Genomic DNA, 18,592 nt, shown 5'->3' on the forward strand with positions numbered 1-18,592 from the left:
AGCATTAAGCGAGCCCCTGCTACCTGGTTTCAAGTGACCTCTGGTGGCCAACTGCTTGGTTAACCATTTCCCGTCCTTGGGGGGGGGGGGGGGTTCCCCCAACATCAGTGAAATTCACATGAGTGGCAAAAGCGGTCACTAAGTTGTCCTCCAGGCATTTCCTAAAGAAGATCAGCGACACCCATTTCCAGATTCTTATCTAGAAATTATACAAGCTGCCCGGAGAAACAGCAAGCTTAGCGTTTCCGGAAGCATCTAAGCAGAGCCAGGAGAAGCGTCTGTACAGGGTACTCTTATCCTGAGCAAGAAGCTTGTATTGGCCTGTAAATTATTCACGTACTACTGTGTAACAAAGTTACCCCCAAACCTGGAGACTGTACCAATAATAAACATAGTTTCTTCAGGGCAAGAATTTGGCCTCCAAATAACACATAAGTCAAAAAGGAAGCCTCAAAAGGAATTTTTAAGTATTTGGAACCAAATGAAAATAAGGATAAAACTGTAAAAACGTTTAGGATTCAGCAAAAGCACTGCTTAGAAGGGAATTTATAGCCTTGAACACATATATTAGAAAAGAAGGAAAATCTAAATTCAATAATCTACACTTTCACTTTGGGAAACCAGAAAAAGAAGAAATTAAACTCAAAGAAAGCAGAAGAGAAGAAACATAAAAAATGACAGCAGAACCCTATGAAATTGAAAATAAGGAATCAACAGAGAAAGTCAATAAAACCAAAAGTTGGTTCTTTGAAATGATCAATAAAACTTACAAACCCCTAGCCAAGTTAACTGAATGAAAAAGACAGAAGCACAAATTACTAACATCAGAAATGGAAAAGGAGCCATCACTACTGATCCAATAAGCAGTAAAAGGATAATAAAAAGATCTTAGGAACAGATCGATGCCCACAAATCTAATAACTTAGATGAAATGGACCAATGCCTTGAAAGACACAACTTAACAAACTCACACAAGGAGAAACAGGTATTCTGAATAGGCCTATATCTATTACATAAATTGAATCAATAATTAACCTTCCAAAACAGAAAGCACAAGATCCAGAAGGGCTCACTGATGAATTCAATATCCTTATATAGGCCTTCGGTACCCTAATACCAAAAATCAGGCAAAGACATCACAAAAGAGAAAAGCTACAGATCAATTATTAAACATAAATGCAAAAATGCTCAACAAAATATTAGCAACACAAATCCAACAACATATAAAAAAAGTCAGACATCATGACCAAGAGCAATTTATCCCCAGTCTGCAAAGCTGGTTCTGCCTTTGAAAATCAAATACTATAATCCATCACATTAACAGGTGGAAGAAGAAAAATCATATGATCATATCAATAGATGCAAAAAAAAAAAAAGGCGCTTGACAAAATCCAACATCCATTCATGATAAAACCCTCAGCAAACTAGACATAGGGAGAACGGCATCAACTCAACAAAGGACATCTACCAAAAAACCTACAGCTACCACCATATCAATGGTAAGAAAGTAGATGATTTCCCACTAAGATCAGGAACAGGCAAAAATGTCTGCTCTCGCCACTCTTATTCAACATTGTACTGAAAGGTGTAGCTAATGCAATAAGACACGAAAAGGAAATAAAAAATAAGTTGTGAAGGAAGAAATAAAGCTGTCTTCACTCACAGGTGACATTGATTGTCTATGTAGAAAATCTCGAAGAATCAACAAAAACCTTCTGGAACTAATAAGCTACTATAGCAAATGTGCAGAATACAAAGTTAATATACAAAACTCGATTGGTTGTTTTCAAAGCAGCAATGACCGATGGAATTCAAATTATTTTAGCCGAAATTGAAAACAATACTATTTACATTAGTACCGTGATAGAGGTCCCTAGGTATAAATCCAGCAAAATCCATACGAGATCTGTTAATAGTAAAACCACAAAACTCTAATGAAAGAAATCAAAGAAGATCTAAATAAATGAAGAGACATCACATGTTCATGAATAGGAAGATTCAACATTCCCAAGATGTCAGTTCTTTCCAAATTAACTTACAGATTCAATGAAATACCCATCAGAATTCTGGCGAGTTATTTTGTAGAAATCAACAAATTGATTTCAAAGTTGATATAGAAAAGCAAATGACCCAGAAAAGCCAACAGAATGTTGAAGGGGAAAAACAAAGTTGAACGACTTCAAGTCTTAATAAAGTAGGTAAATAAGTAAGTAATTACTTTACTAAAGCCAAAGTAATCAAGTCACAGAAGCTATCGATAAAAGAATAGATGATTAGATCCACAGAATGGAAAAGAACACCCAGAAACAGACCTACCCAATATATAGTCAACTAATCTATGACAAAGAATCAAAAGCAATTTAATGGGAAAAGTATAGTTTTTTTTGACAAGAGGCACTAGAACAACTGAACATGCACAGGCCAAAAAAAAAAAAATTTAATTTCGACACAGAACTTGCATCTTTCAAAAAAATTAACTCAAAATGGCTCATTGACCTAAATATAAAAGGTGAAACTGTAAAACTTCTAGAAGATAGACAGCATAAGAGAAAATCTAAGTGACCTTGAGTTTGGTGAAGACTTTCTAGATAAAATAAAGACATGGGGCGCCTGGGTGGCTCAGTCGGTTAAGCATCCGACTTCGGCTCAGGTCATGATCTCACGGTCTGTGAGTTCAAGTCCCGCGTCGGGCTCTGTGTTGACAGCTCGGAGCCTGGAGCCTGGAGCCTTCTTCTGATTCTGTGTCTTTCTCTCTGTGTCTCTCCCCCACTCATACTCTGTCTCTCTCTCAAAAATAAATATTTAAAAGATTTTTTTAAAAATAAAGACACATGTCATATGATCTTTCTTATATGTAGAATCTTAAAAACAAAAAACAAAAAACTCATAGATACAGAGAACAGACTGGTGATTGCCAGAGACCGGGGGTGGGGGGATGGTGAGACGAATACGAGAAATCAGTGAATGGTTGATGTTTTAGCTTAAATAAGTTGAATGAATGAATACATAAATAAATAAATAGGACATTTTTATCCCTGAATTTTTGTCTGCATTTCTGCTTCATTCCTGGAATTCATAGTAATTCCAGGAAATAAGCTATGAATATCTTTTGGTTATAGATCCACGAGGTCAGATGGCTTCCCAGAGAGTCGAAACCAATTTGTAGTCCTGTGAGCAATGTATGAAGTCCTGTCTAATCTCACTTCTGCCAGCGTTGAATGTTTTCATTTTTATAGCAAGGGAGTGCAGGGCACTATGTGACCCAGAGCTGGGCCGGAGAAGAATCTCTCTTCCTGCTAACACCCGCAGGGAGGGAGTCCAACACGCTCAGACCCTCGAGGCTACTGCGACTCAAGGTGAGGCTCAAGTCTCTGCTCAGGGCTTGGTCGTCATCCAAGGAACGAAGGCCAGATGACAGATCTGGGGCTGGAAGGGGCTCCCGTCAAAGAGCTCCAGGGTATTGAACTTGGAGGCGGCCGGTTCCTTTTGGCCCCATCTCCCGACTGTGGCTTTTTTCCTTTAGTACTGAGATTCAAATTCCTGGTTCCACAGAGATCTCTATTCATTCCGCCTCTCCCCGTGGAAGGCTGTATAATTTCATTTTTGTTAAAATGCAAAAACAAAAATAACCTGGACCTACAGAGAAGAAGGGCGGGGGGCCGGAGGGTAAGCCAGACTGTGGAATCAGACGGTTGTGGTGTCTGTCCAAAGCCACCGAGGACGGGCTGTGTGATCTTCAGCAAGTCTCTTAACCTCCCTGAGCCTCAGTTGCCTCTTCTCTACCACAGAAGACTATAACCCCCACCACCCTGGGCCGCCATCAAGAACAAGGGCGGTCATCACGTCCGCCCAGAAGTTGGCAGAGTACCGGGCACACAGAGACCCATGACAGGTGCACATCTTCCCTTCCTTGTGTCTCGAGCCCTCCAAACACAATCCATTTCTCCACGTGGTCCTGGGGTCACTACCATGGATGGCAAGGGACGGTGAGTTCTGTCCTTCCAAATGCTGCTGGAGGAGCATGGGCCTCCGGGTCCCGGGGGGGCCTCTGTGCTCTGCTCGGGGCTCGCTCCCTGCACAGGATGCCTCCTCGTGTGCACAGTGCATGGTCCAGACCGGGACATTATCCACGCGGCAAACAATGGTCAGACAGTCTAGCTCTCCCGGCCCCCTCATCCTCTGTCCCCCCTGGGAAGCCCAGAAGGCCTGTGCAGAGAAGCCCTCCCTGTGGGCGGCATGGCTGGGAGTCACCTCTAGAACCACCGAGAAACCAGGCAGGCTACCCGGCCGGTGCACAGGGGTGGATTCTGGGGCTTCTTTTTTTTTTTTTTTTTTTTTTTTTGGAGCATACTTAATATTAACTGGGAATTTTGCCTTAATTTAATGTAGTTTCATCTTTTAAAAAAAATTAAGATCCTCGTGAGTTCCCAAAAAAACTGTTTCAGAGCATTTCAAAGTGGGCCACAAACCCCCGGCCTCGTGTCTGTCCGAGCGGCATCAGCCTGACAGAGAAGTACATCCTGTTCGGAGGGAGGAGGCAGGTCAGAACCTTGACCTCCCCTCGGGGCCCTGTGGTCTGTAGAGTCACATGACTGCTTGGGATAAGTAGGGGCAAACTGCAGAGGCTGGGGCTGGACCCGGTCAAGCCACCTCCTTTAATGGTGTGATTTGATTTTTTTTTTTTTTTTTGCTTCCGGTAGCATAACAGCCAACTCAGAAGACCTTAACATTCAAGGCCTGTTATTCCCATTAACAAGAAGCTCAAAGTAGGGTGGGTTCTTGAGTTATTTCCATGGCTTAATGAGATTATCAGGGACCCAGGCGTTTTCTGTCTTTTCTCTCTGCCATACGGCTGTCCTCATGGTCACCAGATGGCTGCCACTGCTCCAAACTTCACACACGAACACAACCATGCCCACTGAAAAAGGAGGAAAGGCCTTGCTTCTTGCACGTGTCTTTTTTTTCCTCCCTTGCCATCACTGTGCCCCTCCTCAATCACCCCCCTCATCCTCTCCCTGGGCCATCATAACCATCCTGTCTTTATGATCCTCTTTTCCTCACTTTTCTTGACCATTTCACCCCCTATGCCATCTATGTACCCATTCTTGGACAATATCATTTCGCCTGGCCTGCTTTCAACTTCCTAAGCGTGGAATCGTACTGTCTTACTTCTGGTCTCGCTCTTGTTTGTAGAATTCGCACGCGGTGCTGCACGTAGGGGCGGCTTCGTTCTTTTTCATTCCCTGGGAAGAGTTTGCCAGGATGCCTTTGCCCCCTCTCCTGCTGGTGGACGCCTGGGTCCTTCTGGGGCCACCAACGACGTCCGTGCTGTTGCTGCGAACATCCTTCTGCCCCGTGCGTGGATTTCTTTAGCACACGCACCAGGAGCGGAGCTTTTGGGTCGTAGGGTCCCTGCAAGGTCACACCTAGTTCTGGTTTCCCAGCGTTTGTACAACATCCATTCTGTCCGGCACAGAGGAGCGGCCTTCGCTCCGCATCTCTGCCCGCACAGTTCTGGCAAGACTGATCTTGAGGAAAATGGGAACCGGATCGTGTCATTCTTTTGCTTCAGATCCATTTTACTTGCAATAAGATCCACACACTTTGCCTTGTTCGTCGGGGCCCCCAGCACCCCCCCACCCCCCGTTGCCACCTGTCACCACCAGAGAGGAGCCCTCCAGCTGCCACGTTCCTGCCACACGGGTCATGTTCCTGTTCCCCCGAATCTCTACGCTCACATCAGCACATGGGTAGGAATGGGAATCGTTGAGGCTGGAGGAGGGGGCTGGGCCAGGCTGGGGAGCTGTGCCAGGAACTCACCCCAACGTCTACTGTACAAGCCACCTCCGTGGACCCGCCAGTCCGCCCCTCCCCTCAGGGGATCACAGGCTCCTAGGCCCTACACCTAAGTCAACCGGGTCACCGGGAGCAGAGACCAGTTCCAGCCCCGTCGCTGGGGGAAAATCTGCTGCTTGGAGAAGAAAAGAGCGACGGGGAATAATTGAGCATATTGACGAAGCCGGGGTGAAATGAATGAACCAGCGAGGACATTCGAAAGTGGAGTCCAAGCACAACAAAGTCTACCAGCCGTCCTTCCAGAACATGTCAGAATCGATTGCTCAAATCCCACATTTCCAGGAAACAACATTTGTCAGCCCTCTGTGAGGTCTGCGTTGCCTGGGGAGGAAGGTGAAGAGGTCTCCATTTTTGCTGTTGTGGTCACTGTTGCTCCCGCAGCTGAAGTGACAAATATTAGACGGGGTTACTAAGTATTTTCTCTTTCTGGCCATCTTGACTTGGAAAGGAGAGTCCTCTCCGCAGGTTTTGTCTTGCTAAAAATGGGGGCCACCCTCAACGTCAACTGAAATGAGCGGAAAATCTGGAAGGAACGTGGCCGAACATGCAGTCCGGGGCTGGGAGAGCCAGCAGGAAGAAGCAGCCTGAGGCCGGCCTTGCCTCGTGCCCTAACTGTGACGTAGCAGGTGCACATGAGTTAGGGCAGGCCTCAGGCCGGTCCAGAAGGTGTGACAGATTGCATTTCCCAAAGACGGCCGCGGCGATCTCTCCCACCAATATGGTGGTAGTGATAGGCTCTCCAAGGCCTCATCAGAGAAAGTTGTACGGCTCCCACTTAGCTTTCTTGGGTTGCTCGCCCTGGAAGAAACTAGCTACGAGGTCAGAAGTCAACCTCCCAGAAACGGCCACAGTGGAGAGCCCACAGGCAGTCAGCATCAACTGCCCGCCAAGTGAGTGCACCATCTTGGACGGCCAGCCCAGTCCTGACTTCAGATGACTGCGTTCCCAGCCCACAACGACCTCGGCCAAGTGAGAGCTGGCCCTCTGAGCCCTTTCCCAATTCCTGTCCTACAAAATAGCGAGGAAAATAAAATAGTTACGTTAAGCTGTTCCACGTGGGGGTCCTTGCTATGCAGCAGTAATAACCCAAACCAGAAGGAGAGGAGGGGAAAATGAAGTTGGCGGGGAGGAGACAAGGGAGGGAATGCTGGCCACGGCGGCTCGGAGGACATTGAAGAAGGAGACGAAGCTGGAGGTAAAGGAGATGGAGATGATGAGGATGTGGAAGAGTGAGAGGAGGGCAGACGGAGAAAGCACTGGTTGAGTCCAGCCTTCCTTTTCTGATTGGTTTTGCTCATCTTCTCCGGGCCCCGGCTGCAAGGGAGTGTCTGTTCTCTTCTCTTATGTCGCCGGGCTCTCTCCTGAAGTCTCTCTTCTGCCCTCTTTACACCTTGATATGCAATTTATTTGGGATGGGGTGGGAGTTCCGTTCCAAGTTCCAAGTTCCTTTCTATTCCTTGCTTTCTCAACAGACCTTTTACGGAATGCACACGCCATTGTGCTCCCCTGGCCCCGCTGGCCACCAGAGCCTGCCATAAATCTACGGGGAGGCGGGCAGGTGCCCAGCGTTCTTCTTTCCCTGCACCTGTAGCCATGCAAGTATGGACAGCAAGCAAACAACAACACGTATATGTCTACTCTCCCTATAAAACAACAAATGAGGGGCGCCTGGGTGGCTCAGTCCGTTGAGCGTCCGAATTGGGCTCAGGTCATGATCTCACAGGTCCGTGAGTTCGAGCCCCGCATCGGGCTCTGGGCTGACAGCTCGGAGCCTGGAGCCTGTTTCGGATTCTGTGTCTCCCTCTCTCTCTGCCCCTCTGCCACTCGTTCTCTCTCTCTCTCTCTCTCTCTCAAAAACTAAATAAACATTTAAACAACAACAACAACAACAACAAAACTTTTCTGTCTGCGTGACAGCAAGGATCTTGCCCATCTTGTCCACTGTTGGAGTCTTAGCGCTAAAAAGACAGCAAATTGGCTCTCAATAAATATTTGCTTAATGAACGAACCAGGCCAGGGTTAACTCTGTAAGCCTATGCTGTTCCACTCGGTAGCCATTAGCCTCACGCAGCTGTTCATACTTAAATTAATTGAAATTAAATTTAAAAACTTCTTGGGGCGCCTGGGTGGCTCAGTCGATTGAGAGTCCAGTTCTGGCTCAGGTCACGATCTTATGGTTCGTGAGTTCGAGCCCCGCGTCGGGCTCTGTGCTGACAGCTCAGAGCCTGGAGCCTGCTTCGGATTCTGTGTCTCCCTCTGTCTCTGTCCCTCCTGTGTTCGTGTTCTGCCCCCCCCCCTCATAAATAAACATTAAAAAAATTGTTTTTTAATTTCTTAAACTGGCCATACCATTGGAGTGCTCAGAGGGCATGGGGCACACGTGGATGGATGGCTGGCACATTGGACATCACAGACATAGAACATTTCCCTCACAGCAGAAAGTTCTACTGGGCAGCACTGACATCAAGGATCCCCATGTGGTGGGGGTGGGAGGGTGGGGGGGTGCGGGTCACGGCAGCAGAATCTCCCAGAGGCGGGGAAGGGGCAGGGAGGTGGGAAGCATTGTTATAAACACCAGGAAGGATCACGGCCCCCTCTCCCTGCCCATCTGCTCTATGGTGAGGACTGGCTCAGCTGTGTTAGTGACACCGTCCCTTCCGACGGCCGTGCAGGGCAGCTCACCGCAATTAACGATACGGAAACTGAGTCTGCAGTGATACAAGCAGCAGCCGCAGAAAAGGCACTTCCGGTTCAGGGGCTGGCTGGAGGAGGAGAGGGGCACCAGGGGCCCAGCCAAGCTGGCCAGATCTCAGGGATGAACAACAGCCCCAGTGGAGAGCTACAGCATGAGATGGGAAACTGAGGCAGGAGCTGCACTCCGTAGTCGGGGGTACCTCACAAGGGAAGGGGACCACGTGGAAATGGGCCCACAGGTGTCCAGGGCTCGGCGACCCACTGGGTCCAGGCCTGAGGCCGTGAGACCAATGCCAGCCCCAACGTCAGACGAGCGGAAGCTGTCGGTCGGCGCTCTGCCCCGGCGGGGACCGGGCCCGGAGCCCTGACCCCACAGGATGAGTCCTTGGTGACCTCAGCGACCTCAGTGGCCTCAGTCTTCAAAGGGCTAAGGCACACTAGAGATAACGGAATGGCCAAAGCGCCAGGGCACCCTTGAGATCCCAGGGCAGCAATGGCTGGGCCGTTATGGGCCACGCTTCATGGTTGGTTTGCCAAGTCCTGGAGCAGGCAGCCTCCGGGAGGCAGAGCAGGGAGGGCACAGAGTGGAGGGCAAGGTCATCCGATGGTGCGGCCATCCAGCTCTGGAGAGGAAGCCCCGCCTCCCGGGCGCACTCTGGGTGTTCACCCAAAGTAGCCAAGGGGCTGCGGCGGCACAGAAGGAAACCACCACCCAAGGATGCGTCGGCCTTCAGCGCTATCAGCAGCCGGAGTTCCAAGACAGACGGAGCTCGGACTCCAGGCACCCCCCTTCCCAGCGGGGTGGGTGGTGGTCGGGCCTCCCCTGGGCCGGATCCTTCTCCCCTTCTCCCCGGGGCCCCCGGGAAGCCGGGCCGAGAGGCCCTTTATGTGCCAGACAGGACCGCCGTGAAGGGACTGCAAATCTGCTGGAGGTGACACATGTCTGTTTTTAGAACAAGAATGTCACATCAGCAGGAACCAGTGGCCGGAGATGGGGGGGGGGGGGGCGGGGGGGGGAGCGGCAAAGCGAAGGGGATTAGCGTCTGTCTTCGAGTTTTGGGTCCGCTGCCCACGCATCTGGGGCGCATTTGCCCAGCGCGGAAGGGCCACCCACCTGCCTCAGCTTTGTGCAGGAGGACCTCGGCCTGTGTTAAGTCACAGCATGCCCTCCACAAAGTGGCAGGCAGGTGGCATTGTTCTTGCTTTGCAGCTGGTGAAACAGGATCTCGGGCCTCTGGGGTTGGGCTGACAGGGCGCCCCAGGCTCCCCTATCCCAGGGCCCAGGAGCCAGCATCGGGGGCACTTTCCTGAGAGCTTGTCTTATCTCTGAGTCTGTTCTGCCCCAGCGGGGCTGGGACAGGCGCTACTGGGGGGGACTGGGGGGGCTCACCAATGACGGATGGACTTGTTACCTAAACAGCACAGCGACCTCACTCGACAGGATGGTCAGCTCCGAGAGGCCCCCGCGGGGTTCACCTCGGCTGCCATCATGGTGACTTGCTCGGTGATGTCCCTCTGTTGGCTACCTTCCTGTCCCTGTCTCACTTCTCCATGCCCCTCCCTGGGCTTCTGAGACATCTTGTATTTGAATCCCTGTCTCAGGGCCTGCTTGCGAGGTAACTCCAACCAAGCAGAGAACAGAGGAGAAAGCCGGCCGCTCGGGGACCGCTTCATTGTACAGCCTGGAGGGAGGAGGTCCAGGCATGGGGCTCAGGCAGGCTGGCCACCAGGAGGTGTGGCCCTGTGACAGAGTGTCCAGGGAGGGAGCCGCTCAGCCTAGTGCTGGCACGGGATTCTAATGTGGACAGCCTGTGCGGATCACAGCAGGACCTGAGACACGGGAAAGGCGAGCGGCCAGGCCTGGGCAGCTGGGCCAAAGCCCAGGACTGAGGTGTAACCACAGTGTTCAGCCCAGCCGAGGCAGACATCCAGAAGGGTCGACTCAACACACCCAGGGGGCCAGAGGAGAGGCCGGTGCTGGGTTGAGATAGGATTCTTGGTCTGGGGCCCACAGGACAACTGACTTACTGGAGACTGCCATCCCCAGGAGTCAGTCCCAGTTGGTTCAGGCAAAGAGCGGGTGAGTTCTGTGCAGGAAGGTCTCACCCGGAAAAGGATAAGCAAGACAAGGACTTGGACTCAAACCTCTGTGTCCCCCCCCCCCCCACCTTCCCAACAGCCGCTGACCTGTGCCATCCACATGTGGCTTGGGTCCTCAATATGTCTCCCTTTGTCCTCTCTCTCTGTCCCCACTGCCACCTCACCCAGGCTGGTCTCCTCTCTCCCGCCCTTGTCCTTCTCCTGTCCTCTGCCCCCACAGAGTAGCCAGAAGGAACTGTCCATGGGCCAAGTCTTTTCTTGGCCTAAAGCCTTTGGTGGCTTCCGATTTCCAGTGCTCCTTGTATCCTGCCCCTTCTCATGCTGCTCCCTCCGCTTGGATGGTTCCCTACTACCCCGCAGTCCCTTGCCCCTAAGTGACATCCTGCCACCCTTCAGATCTCAACTCAGACATCACTTTCTAAGAGAAACCTTCCACGAAGACCCATTCACAGAACCATTCCATTACTGATGATGTCCTGACCACCATGGGGGCACCAAGAGCCAAAGGGAGTAAATGCCCAAGGGAGCAGTTAAGAAATCTGGAGGACCGATGGAGAGGCCTCGACATTCATCTCAGAGAAGTTCCAGGAAAAGAAAAGGAGGAAACGGTAAAGAAGAAATGTGCAATGGGACAGTTGATGAGAATTTTCAAGAGATAATTTGAGACCTCGAATCAAAAATACACTCCAGGGAGCCTCGGTGGCTCAGTCAGCTGAGCGTCCAACTCTTGACTGAGGCTCAGGTTATGATCCCAGGGTCACGGGATCAAGCCCCATGTCAGGCTCTGCGCTGAGCAGCAGCTTGCTTAAGATTCTCTCTCTCTCTCCCTCTGCCCCTCTCCCTGGCTCACATGTGCTCTCTCTCTGAAAGAAAGAAAGAAAGAAAGAAAGAAAGAAAGAAAGAAAGAAGAAAGAAAGAGAAAGAAAAGAAAATAAAAGAAAAGAAAAGAAAAGAAAAAGGGAAAATCTATTCCGAGAACAGACAACATAAATTAAGAGAAATTCATATGTGGCTCTATGATAATTAAACCACAAAAAAATCAAGGATAAAGAGGAAATCTTAAAAATCATTGAAAATTAAGTGTAGCCATCAAAACGAAAAAGAAACATAATCTAAACCTTCCAAACCAGCAAAGTTTTAAGTGTCCTTCAGAATACGCAGGTACACACGTGTGTGTACATGTGTCACCAATAGAAGACAGAGAAGACAGAAAGAAGAAGAAAGTTCAAAAAAAAATGCAGTGAGTCCAAATATATTCTCAGTCACATGTCATTTGAGCAATGAATAAATTTAATCAGATGTCTACATGTATCCGTATGTGTGTGTGTGTGTGTATAATGTGGCACTCAATGAATTGAGAATACCTGTAATTTTCACACACATTCACATAAACACTAATCATGTATTAGGTCATAGAGTTTTGACAAATTTCAAAAAAAAATAAAAATGTAGAGGGGCGCCTGGGTGGCTCAGTCGACTGAGCATCCAACTTTGGCTCAGGTCACGATCTCACAGTTTGTGGGTTCGAGCCCCGCATCAGGCTCTGTACTGACAGCTCGGAGCCTGGAGCCTGCTTCGGATTCTGTGTCTCCCTCTCTCTTTCTGCTCCTCCCCCACCCACATTCTCTCTCTCTCTCTCTCTAAGATAAAAAACATTAAAAAAAATTTTTTTTTAATTTAGAGCCTATGGACTACATCCTCTGACCACAATACAATTGAAATGGGACTCAAGAATAAATCTTGAAAGTAAATTTTTAAACTTTGGAAAGCTAAAAATTCCTGGGTAAACAGGAAATTGTACTTAAAATGACAAATGCTTGGTAACCCATGACATTAGAGTTAACACTTGTGAAATGCAAGTAAATTGCTGTCAGAGGGAAAGGTTTATTTGGCCTTACAGTCATGTATTAAAAAATCAAGAAAGATTAAAAATGTACTCTTTAAAAAAAAAAATGTAAGGTTTTATTTATCTTAGGGAGAGAGAGAGAGAGCACATGTAGGGGCAGACAGAAAGGGGGACAAAGGATCCAAAGTGCGCTCTGTGCTGAGAGCACAGAGCCCGATGTGGGGCTCGAACTCACACACAGTGAGATCACGACCTGAGCCGAAGTTGGACGCTTAACCGACTGAGCCCCGCAGTCCCCCCAAAATATACTCCTTTAAAATTTTTTTTTTTAACTAATCTCTACCCTCAACATGGGGCTGGAACTCACAACCCTGAGATCAAGAGTCACATCCTCTACTGACTGAGCCAGCCGGGCACCTCAAGAGAGATCCAACATAAATGATCAAATAAAGGAGCCAGGGAAAGGACTCCAGAGCAAAGCTAGAGAAAGTACAAAGACAGAAAGAACAAAAATAGATCAGAAATAATGGGGTAGAAAATAAAGAATAGAACGGAATTTTAAAAAGAAACCTAAGGCGGAGACTGGTCTCCCCCCCGACCCATTCTCTATTACCTACAAAGTAGTGGAAGCTTCAGGACGTGTATGGCCACCCAGCAGCCTTTGTGGCTACATGTGACACCTGGGCACAGCCCTGCTTGCAGGCTCTGGGCCGCCCTTTCCTTCTGTCTCTCTCCCGGATGGCTGAAACGCCGGCCTGATGCCAGATCACGTTGAGGACGGCAGGTAAACAAGACAGAAAGAGCCTGGGTCTCCAATGACCTCCATAACATCTGGACTTGCGTGTGAAATCTGGAGCCATTTGCTAGGACTGCTGTAACAGATACATCGACGGCACCCATGGGGGTCAGAAATTAACTTCCTCGAGGTTCTAGAGGCCGGAAGTCCAAGATCAAGGTATCGGCCGGGCTGCTTTCTTTTGAGGCCTCTCCCCTCGGCTTGTCGATGGCCGTCCTCTTGATGTGTCTTCACGTGGTCTTTCCTCTGGGCCCACATATGTCTGGTGTCTCTGTGTGTCCGGATTTCCTCTTATAAGGACACCGGTCAGACTGGATGAGGGCCCAACCATCATAATGACCTCATTTTTTATTTAATTGCTTCTCGCAAGACCCCATCTCCAGGGGCGCCTGGGTGGCTCTGTCGGTTGAGCATCCGACTACCTCTTACGTCATGATCTCACAGTTCGTGAGTTCGAGCCCCACGTCGGGCTCGCTACGGTCAGTGTGGAACCCGCTTTGGATCTCTCTCTGCCCCTAAAAATAATAACAAAAAATAAAGGCCCCCATCTCCAAATGCATTCTGAGGTACTGGGAGTTAGAACTTCAACATGTGGGGGCACCTGACTGGCTCAGGCGGAGAAGTGTGTGAGTCTCGATCTCTGGGTCATGAGTTCAAGCCCCACATTGGGTGTGGAGCCTCCTTAAAATAAAAATGTAAAAAAGAAGGTAGAACTTCAACATGTGAATCTGAATGGGGTAAGACACAATTCAGCTCACAGCAGGTAATAATAAATGCATGGCCTTTTTAGGTCATTAATAATTCCAGGTGTCAGGGCACCTGGGTGGCTCAGTCGGTTAATCACCTGACTTCAGCTCAGGTCACGCTCTCGCAGCTTGTGGCTTTGAGCCCCGCATCGGGCTCTGTGCTGACAGCTCAGAGCCTGGAGCCTGCTTCCGATTCTGTGTCTCCCTCTCTCTCTGCCCCTTCCCCATTTGCACTCTGTCTCTCTCTCTCTCTCAAAATAAATAAACATTTTTTTAAAAAAGTAAAAATAAGATGTAATCTAGAAATAGAATATAATGTTCCTAATGTGAAGAGTATTTGTTGAAAACTTGCTGCAAATATTATTTTTAAGGGTAGAATATTAGAGACAGTCCAATTAAACTCAGAACAATGAAAGATATACTCTATCACTGCTTCCTCTCGGTATTACAGCAAAGTACCTAGCCAATGAAAGAAGACAAGTAAAAGAAATAAAAGACATGAAGTAAAAAAGAAAAGTGAACTTAGAGAAAGTATGACTGTTGGCATAGAAAGTTTAAAAGAATCTATACGTAAACTTGGAGTCAGCAAGATTGCTGTATATAAGATTGACATATAAAAATCAATAACATTCCTGTGTACTACTAACTAGAATATATATTTTTATTTTTTAAGTTTATTTATTTAGTTTTGAGAGAGCATGAGCATGAGCAGGGGAGGAGCAAAGAGAGAGGGAGAGAGAGAGAATCCCAAGCAGGCTCTACAATGACAGCATGAAGCCCCATGCACAGCCAGAACCCACAAACCATGAGATCATGACCCGAGCTGAAATCAGGAGTTGGGTGCTCAATTGACTGAGCCATCCAGGCACCCTTAGAATGTATTACTTTTAAAATTACATTTATCACAGCAAGAAATAAAAAACTAAATTAAAAACTACCAGGCACCTAAAATAAATCCAGCAAAGGTTGTGCAACACCTTTATGGCGCAAGTTACAAAACATTATTGAAAGACTCAACAAGAATATCTGAGTGAATAAAGAAATGTATACCATATTCATGGATGGGAAGATTCAATATCATAAAGGTGCACATTCTGCCCAAATTTATCTATAAATTAAATAGAATTTCAAAAAAAACAAATCCAAAAGCCTCTTCGGAAATTTGCCAAGGTGCTTCTTTTTTTTGTTTTGTTTAATATAATTTATTGTCAAGTTAGCCAACATACAGTGTGTTCTTGGCTTCAGGAGTCGATTCCCATGATTCATTGCTTCATGCAACACCCAGTGCTCATCCCAGCAAGTGCCCTCCTCAATGCCCATCACCCACTGTCCCCTCTCCCCCACCCCCATCAACCCTCAGTTTGTTCTCTGTATTTAAGAGTCTCTTATGGTTTTCCTCCCTCTCTCTTTGAAACTATTTCTTCCCCTTCCCTTCCCGCATGGTCTTCTGTTAAGTTTCTCAAATTCCGCGTATGAGTGAAAACATATGATATCTGTCTTTCTCTGACTGACTTATTTCACTTAGCACTATATATATAAAGAGAGAGAGAGACGGGGTGGGGGGGAGAGAGAGAGAGAGAGAGGGAAGAACAAAGGGCCAAAAATAGCCCTAGACAGATTTATTGTATAATTAAGGTGGTGCATAGATACGAGGACAGAAAAGTAGACCAATTGAATAGAACGGAGTGCCCAAAGCATGTCTAAATCAGCAGGAAAAGGGTGGACTCTTCAGTAAATGGTGTAGGGTCATGTATACAGAAAAATTAAAATTAGATCCCTACATCATACAAAAAGATCAATTCCAGGTGAAGTAAAGACTTAGATGTGAAAGGCAAAACTTTCGAAAGTTTACAGGAAAAATATCCTTCGTGACCTTGACAGAGAGAAGGATTTCTTAGATAAGACACAAAAAGCACGAAGCATAAAGAAAAAAAGACAAAAAAAAAAAAAAACCACCTCAATCATATTAAAATTACAAACTTCTATCGATAAACGATACTATTAACATTGTTAAAAGACAATCTGTGGACTGAGAAGGTATCTGCTACCCATACAGGGGATTGTAATCCAGAAGGGGATGGGGAAAAAAAATCTTCATACAAAGCAAGAAGAAAAAGACATATAAAACCATCGAAAGGGAAAAAAGAAACAAAGAATATAGAAAGGCAAGTCACAGAAGAAAAAACCCAAATGACCAACGAACCTATTCCTCAGTCTCACTCGTAATCAGGGAAACTGCAAAATAGAGCAACAACGAGACACCATTTTACATCCATCAGCTAAGCCGACGTTAAAATCTGGTAACACACTTGTTGACGGAGATGGAGAAAACACGAAACAGACACCGGTAATAAAGTGTCCGTTGGTCTAAGCTTTTGGAAACCAAAGTGAAGATGTTCACATGGGGTGCCCCATCTATTCCATATCCCAAGTAAGTATCCTCGAGCGAAATCTCAGCACCTGTTCTCCAGAATATACATAGTGTCAATTCATATAAATCTCAAAAATCCTTAATGGCAAGCAACAAAAAGTTGCAGAATATACATACAGTAGCATTCCACGTACATAAAATGTTTCTATTTTATTTTTCACTTTTTTTTTTTTTTTGAGTTTATTTTTGACAGAGAGAGACAGAGACAGAGACAGAGCATGAGTGGGGGAGGGGCAGAGAGAGGGAGACACAGAATCTGAAACAGGCACCGGGCTCCGAGCTGTCAGCACAGAGCCTGACATACGGCTCGAACCCATGAACCGAGGGATCACGACCTGAGCCGAAGTCCGACGCTTAACCAACTGAGCCACCCAGGCGCCCCTTTACTTTTATTTATTTAAGGAATCTCTACACCCAACGTGGCCCTCGAACTCACGACCCCAACATCAAGAGTCACGTGCTCTGCTGACTGAGCCAGCCAGATGCCCCCATAAAATGCTTTTATTTTTTAACGTTTATTTTTGAGAGACAGACAGGGTGGGAGCAGAGGAGGGGCAGAGAGAGAGAGAGGGAGACCCAGAATCTGACCTGTCCATACGGATCCCGACGTGGGGCTCGAACTCAGAAATGGTGAGATCATGACCCAAGCCACAGTCAGACGCTTAACCAACTGAGCCACGCAGGCATCCCCATGAAATGCTTTTAGGTTCAATAGTTTTAGCCTAGTTTACTGAGATATAATTTACATGCAGTAAAATTTACTCTTCTTGGAGTATAATTCTGTGGGTTGTAACAGATGCATACGTTGTGCGGTCACCATCGCAGTCAAGATATAAAACAGCTCCAACACCTCCTAAAATTCCTCGGTGCCCGTCTGTAGGCACCGAATCCTGTCCCTCCACCCACAACCCCTGTAAGCAGACCGTATGTAACCTTTGGCGCCTGGCTTTATCCACTTACCAAGTGTTTGAGACTCATCCAAGTTATCGCGTATATCCACAGTTTTTATTGCTAAATCGTATTCCATCCCCCGAACGTACCGATTCATTTATCTATTCACTGGTTACAGTGCAATTGGGTTGTTTCCAGGTTACGGGCAATTGTGAAGAACCCTTCTGTAAACATCGGTGGACTGGTTTCTGTGCAAATATGAAGTTTTCACTTCTCCTGGATAAACAACGAGAAGCAGAGGTGCTGGGTCATCGGGTGAGTGTATATTGTTTTACAACCAGCTGCCAAACCATTTTCCAACTTTCCTGCACAATTTCGGGTACGAGTTCTAGCGCGTGGTCGCCAGCATTTGGTGTCGTCAACTTTGTTTTCTAAGGCATTCGAGGGTGCCTAGGGGTCACGCATTGTGTTGCTAATTGCATTTCTCTACTAGCTGAGCACCATTCTATGTATTCGTTCACCATCCATATACCTTCTCGCTACACAGTTTGCTCAAGTCTCTTGACCACTTTTAATTGGGTTGTTTCCTTATCATTGAGTTTCAAGGATCCTGTATAGTCTGGATACAAGTTCTTTATCACAGGAGTTTTGCAAATATTTTTTTCTCCTAGTCTGGAGCTTGCCTTCCCATTTTCTTAAATGTCTTTTGAAAATCGGATGCTTTGGGGGCACCGGGCTGGCTCAGTCAGAAGAACATGTGACTCTTGATCTCAGGGTCATGAATTCAAGCCACGCATTGGGTGTAAAGATTAATTTTAAAAAATAAACTTTAAAAGAAAGAAAATCAGGGGCACCTGGGTGGCTCAGTCAGTTGAGCGTCCGACTTCGGCTCAGGTCATGATATCATGGTTCCTGGGTTCGAGCCCTGCATCAGGCTCTGTGCTGACAGCTCAGAGACCAGAGCCTGCTTCAGATTCTGTGTCTCCCTCTCTCTCTGCCTCTCCCCTCCTCACGCTCTGTCTCTGTCTTTGTCTCTCTCTCTCTCAAAAATGAATAAACATTAAAAAAAAAAAAAAAAAAGAAGAGAAAGAGAGGAAAATCAGGGACACGTAAGTGGCTCCGTTGGTTAAGCCTTGATTTCAGCTCAGGTCATGATCTAAGGGTTGTGGGATGAAGTGCCACACTGAGAGTGGAGCCTGCTGGGGATTCTCTCTCTCTCTCTCTCTCTCTCT

Source organism: Panthera uncia, chromosome E3, assembly GCF_023721935.1.
Source record: "Panthera uncia isolate 11264 chromosome E3, Puncia_PCG_1.0, whole genome shotgun sequence".
NCBI classification, from domain to species: Eukaryota; Metazoa; Chordata; class Mammalia; order Carnivora; family Felidae; genus Panthera; species Panthera uncia.